Below are 6,000 nucleotides of genomic sequence, written 5' to 3' on the forward strand. Positions count from 1 at the left end.
CTCTTTCACATAATCAGAAGTTGGGCTGTGTGGCCTGGGCAGCAAAATATTATTGCAGGGGTTTGCATCAACCAAGGAGCTGTCTAGCAGCAGGATAAACTGCCACAAAAGCAAAGTTATCTTACTTTTATGTAAATTCCATCTTTGACCTGCCTGCAGCTGACGGTGCATATTTTATTGTGTTCACTGGGTTTTCATTAGACTCCTTGTCATTTGCTGAGAGGTTTTTTAACTTCATTTAAATCTCCTTGTGCCTCAGAAATGTCAATAAATGTCATTGTTATCATCAGTTTTGTCCTGGGTTGACTTTTCTGAGTTTTCTGTCTCTGGATTTGATTAAAATTGGGAAATAAATAGCGAATAACATATTGATTGCAGGCTGGGAAAGGTTGCAGATAATTTATTATCTGTGAGCATGATATCAAGGTTTTTTCTACCAGAATTTTCAGACTAACAAAATTCATTCTGATGGAAAAGTGCAGTTTATAGCTATTCTTTAGTGGAAAGTAGTTTTTCAAGTCTTTGCTTGGTCATCTATAGACCATAAATCAAGCTAAGATCAATGGTAGTTACTTCACACTGTTAGTTTAGCAGACCTTAAAAAGGAAGCTATTAGAGATTATTAAGCCTGAAATCACAATGCCTTTCTTACAGGGGAAACAAGAAAAAACAAACAAGGAAAACAAAAAAAAAAAAAAAGAAAAAAATTCCACCAGACACTGCCTGTGAACATTAATCTAAACCATAATTCACTGTATTAGCAGTAATTTCATTATATTGCTTTATCCAGTCTTACAGAAGAGTAATTATTTGGAGCTATATGTCCTAAACTGACATTTTTACAATCTCCAATACTGCATCACTAGCCAAGAGAATGAAAACTTAACTCACCAGCATATGCTTCTGCACTTTTCATCATACCAATGAACCCTCAAGAATGTTCCTGCTTTCAAATCTTCCCATGACTGGGAAAATCTGAGCATAACAATGGCAATGATTTAGAGACAGCAAAATGAGACAAAACCAGATAAGACATCAATCAGGCCCTTCAGTCTTTGCTGTTTACCTCTCAAAGAGTACCTGATCTAATGCCCATTTAGTCTAGAGGAGCTCATTTACAATTTCAATTGTAATTACAGTCAGAGCCTTTGCCTCTGACTGCTGTCACAAGAGGAGACTGCTGGTATTACAGCAAACGGAATTAATAATCAGAAAACATATTAATGTGTCTGCTGGGCTGAAGAATCACTGTTATATTTTATTCCCCTGAAATGCCAACAGCGCTGCTGTTTATTAAGGACAGCTCAGGTAAGCAACTGTTCTACCACACACCAGGAAAGAATTCCAGAATGTCCAGAGTTCCAGAAAACCTATAAGGAGCACTGGACCCCAAAAACAAACCCTGTCCCCACCTTTGGCCTGTCAGAATCACAGTTACTGCTCTGTGGCTCAGGTGGGCTTGCAGACTGGATGCCAATGAACACCACTAATGCCAATTCCCAGCAGCAGGAAAAAAAAAATATTACACTTTTCCAGAACCTTCTGAGACACCCCATTTCCATCATCCCTAAATCCCTGACAGCCTTTAATGTGCTCATTCTCACTCTGCTGAAGGGAAGGAATCCACATGCTGCCTCAGATGGGATCGCTTGCTAAGCAGGTTAGAACTGGTGTTGTGATTACTGTAGCATCAAATTCAAAAGACCCTGAGTTATTCCAGCAGCTCTCTGGATTGAACAGACTGGCTCCCTGTATGGCAAGTGCAGAGCAGCAGCAACACACAAACAACCAACTTATTCAAGTGCACACCTCAGGCATGTTAGTGACAGAATACAGGAATACAGACAGGATACATTAATCATTCCATTTAAGAGACATAAATGAACATTGCTCTGCAATACTTGTACATATGTATATACTATGTATTTACTATGTATATATTGTATATATTGTATGTATATATTATATATTAATAATACAATAATATATATTATACAATATATAATACAATAATGTATATTGTATATATTGTATATATTATATGAAATATATATAATATGTATATAATATATATACAATATATATAGACTATATATACAATATATAGTATCTTTCTATATATGTGTATATATATTATTCATGTATGTACTATGTACATAAATGAATACATATACAATATTTGCTAATCCACACACCTGCCCCTAGGTTCAGATCAGGTTTTCCATGTATGTCCACAGTCAGGAAAGCTGCCACTCTTAAGTGACACCATCAGTCAAGCAATTTATTAACAGATGATTACTATTAATACAACATAAACCATTCTAGTAGTATTGAAAAGCCGGAATTTAGTACCTCTGGCTAACAAAAAAAACCCAAAAAATAAAATAACAACCCCAAAAAAACCAATAAAAACATCAAGTGGCACGATATGAGAGGATTAAACTTGATATTATCTTCTGGGCATTTTTAAAGAGTAAACTTGCTTTCTACCACACTCATTGTGAGCTGTTGGAGGACAGTTACCATTTATTACAGGGAAGGACTCCTGTAAAGAGAGAATGAGCCAGAAGAACTGTCTCAACAATAACAGAGCTGGAAATGAACTGTCTGGAGACAAGATGCCTCGTGTAAGGTATTGAGCTACACACACTTTGTTCTGTGTCTTATTCATTTGTAATATCAGGGGTCATGGTGCATTTACTGAGGGCCCAGATGCTGGTATTGCTCAAGCTATTGCTTTCTTACTAATGTGAAAACAGAAATATGAAGCATGCAGGAGAAATAGCCCAGGTCTGGAGGTGAGCAAAATGGCAAACAGAGCAGAGTCATCCCTGTGCTTCCATTTCAAGCTGAACCCTGGCATTAGCCTGTGAACCTCGCTTTCCAGACACATGCCCTCTGTAGCCAGGACCCCTCTTCCACCAGTGGACTCCTAATGGTGTTGCTGTAACAGAAGAATCACTCTTACATCGTTTACACTCCTATGGGGACAGATCCTATGAAAGTAAATGAAAAATAAACATTACTGCAGTTGTTCTGCTTCCTGCCCCAAATTATTCAGACAGTGCCAACGACCCAAGCAGCAGAAGACTACTCATTGTCACTTGCAATAAACGTGGAAAGGTAGACTCTGCAGAGTTAGTTTGCATAGAAACATACCTAATATTTAATCTTTCAACATTTTTAGTTAAGCTAGAGATGGATTTTCAAGAATTTCTGAGAGATTTCAGCAACAAATTCCACTGAAATGAATGGGACTTTTTCTCCAAGTTGCTTTCCACTCTCCTCATTAAGTCCAAGACATTATTTTTACTGTTTCTCTACCTCTATTACAAATGTCTGCAGCATTTCCCAATGTACAATTAGACTTGGTAGCTTCCTACACTGCCCAAATATTAATACAATCTGGAAACTTGGGATGATTAAGTTCAACTGCAGCAGTTTCATGCCCTGCACACTGAGCTGCCCTCAAGCATTTGTCCATGGGAGAGGGATATGTCAATGCCTGTGAGAATAACACCTCCCTGGCACAGGCAATACACCTGGCTCATAAGAATACAGAGCATGATCACTGGAACCTCATTTCCATGAAGCTCACCCATATCTGGAACTGCTGAAATTTAGTGTAGGACACCTAATTGAAAAGGTAAGCAAAGAAAAATCTTGAAATACAGACTTTTTTACGTGAGTATTATTATTCTGTTTCCACTGCAGCTTTTCATTGCTGTGTTTCAGGCAATGACAAACCCTTTCACCTCAGAAACAATCCATGAATGCGATATTTGAAGTGGTATGGTGGGCAGACGGATGCACACAATGTTTTTTTTTCCTGATTTCCCTGATCACCCACTTCCCAGAGATTCCATGACACCCCATCTGCACACTGGGCAGCATCTGTGCATTGAGCTGCAGCACTGCATCCCTCCAGAGCTGGGATGGAATGCTCCCTGCACTCAGGATTCTGTGCTAACGCTGCTGCTGACACCGAGGCAGTGCCCAATCAACTCCCTGAGCCAAGTGCTGACAGACCCCAGAGAGGCTCCTCTGCCCCCGCCGTGATGAGAGGGCAAAAGGAGAAGGAACAGAGTCCATTAACGACTTGAGGAGGATGTCAAGGGATTAAATATTGTTCTGAGTTTAGGATGAGATGTGGAGTGACTCACAGCTCTGCTGATCCACTGGGAAGGGAGGAGCAGGCTGCAGAGGGAAGGTGAGCAGAGGATGCAGCACAGAAAGAGCAGAAATTTCACCCAAACTTTGAGGTACAACCTCTGCTGAGAAGAAATATAGCTGTCTCACACACACTCTCTCCTGAGGCCTTTGGAGGGTGCAATTTACACTCTTGCAGCTGTCCCTGAGCCCAGCACCACAGAAGGGATGAATCAGGAATTTCAGTTTCTCTTGGTTTTCCCTTTGCCTGCTGCCAGGGGAAATACCCAGAGCATAGAAGGGCAGCATCTGCACTGTAAGCAAAAGCAGAATCCATCTGCACAAAGCCATAACTGCACAAAGCCTTGTGACCAGCTGAAAGTTGATGTTCATCTCAGAAAAGGGATTCGAAAAGCCCCTCATCAGGACATTCTAAGGTGCAGGTGTGACAGTGAGCAGAACAACTTTCCTTACACATTTAATTACAGTTAAATATCTAGTTTTTAGCCCTTCTCTGCCTCTCAGACCCCTCTGCATCTTTTCATTATTCATTTTACTAAAACACCTTATTTTTCTTAGATAAATCACAGTTCAGAAAACCCTTATGCAATTCTGAGCATTGTAAAGTTTGCTGAAATGGATCCAGTGCATTACTCGAGCAGAGAAAAACACATCATTCCTGTGCTGTTGCAGTGAATGTCACAGAGAGTGAAACAAAAGAAATGTTTAATTACACTGCCACTAAGGCTTACTCAGACCCCCCGATCCTCCTCATCCCAGTACAATAGCAATAATCAAGCTAATCAGGAAGCTGGTGTTTATAAATCAATTAATACATCAATTAATGCACTGCTTAATGTGCTGCCTGGAGCAGCTATTACTGGCAATACATGTCAGCTAATTGCTTCCTTCCTACTCCATGGGCTCAGTGGGAATCTGCTGGCAAGAGGCACTTCTTGTGATCATTTTCCTGATATTGAGGAAGATGCTGGACCCTCACATCTGTGTGTTGTGGCATGCAACAACCTGGGCGCCTCTGTTCCACTGCCTCAAGAAAATGCCTTCCTCCCAGAGGCAGAGGGTGGAACACAGTGCTTTGGAACAGGAGATGTGGAATCAAGGACGCTGCACTGCTCTGCATCACACCCAGCCCCTTCTCCCCTCCATCCTGCACCACCAAGGCCCGCAGAGGGACTGAATAAATCACAGAGCCAGCCTAAAAACTGATGCTCTAGGACGTATGTGACACACATCAGCAGGGACCCTACACCTTTCAGAAACTGTTAAATGAGTATTTCGTGCAGGAGCTGTGAATAATTGCAACCTGTTTTGCCTCAGCACAGCAGCACAGCACAAATCAGAAATTAGCTTCAGAGGGGTGGTCACACAAGTCACAAAGAATTTGATGTTACAGGGAGGTGAAGGTGCTCATGTCCATCAGCCCCCTGCTTTAGCCCTGGTGCTTTTCCTTTAAAAGTCAGTGCATAAAACACAGACTTGCCAATAAAGAGCAAGCTTGATTGCTGCCAAAACTTGACCTTGGAAAAATCTGTCCCTGCTATTTCCCATCCTCTGGTGCAAAGTACAACAATAATTTGTAGTTTTAAGCACAATGGTAACAGGCTTTGCACAATACATTTTTCACACCGGCACACACCTGATTCTTCAGCCTGAGTTAGGGGAGCTGTCAGTACCTATTAAGTACAGCCTTGCATTAAAATGGCACATAAAGTGAATTATCCACTCAGGTGACAGCTAAGGTTTTTGGATTTGGTTGCACTTTGGGCTTCAACTAGAATATTGGGGAAAAAAACCCCAATTTTTCATTTTTGGATTTTGCTTGGGGTTTTT

Source organism: Zonotrichia albicollis, chromosome 2 (genome assembly GCF_047830755.1).
Source record: "Zonotrichia albicollis isolate bZonAlb1 chromosome 2, bZonAlb1.hap1, whole genome shotgun sequence".
Lineage (NCBI taxonomy): Eukaryota > Metazoa > Chordata > Aves > Passeriformes > Passerellidae > Zonotrichia > Zonotrichia albicollis.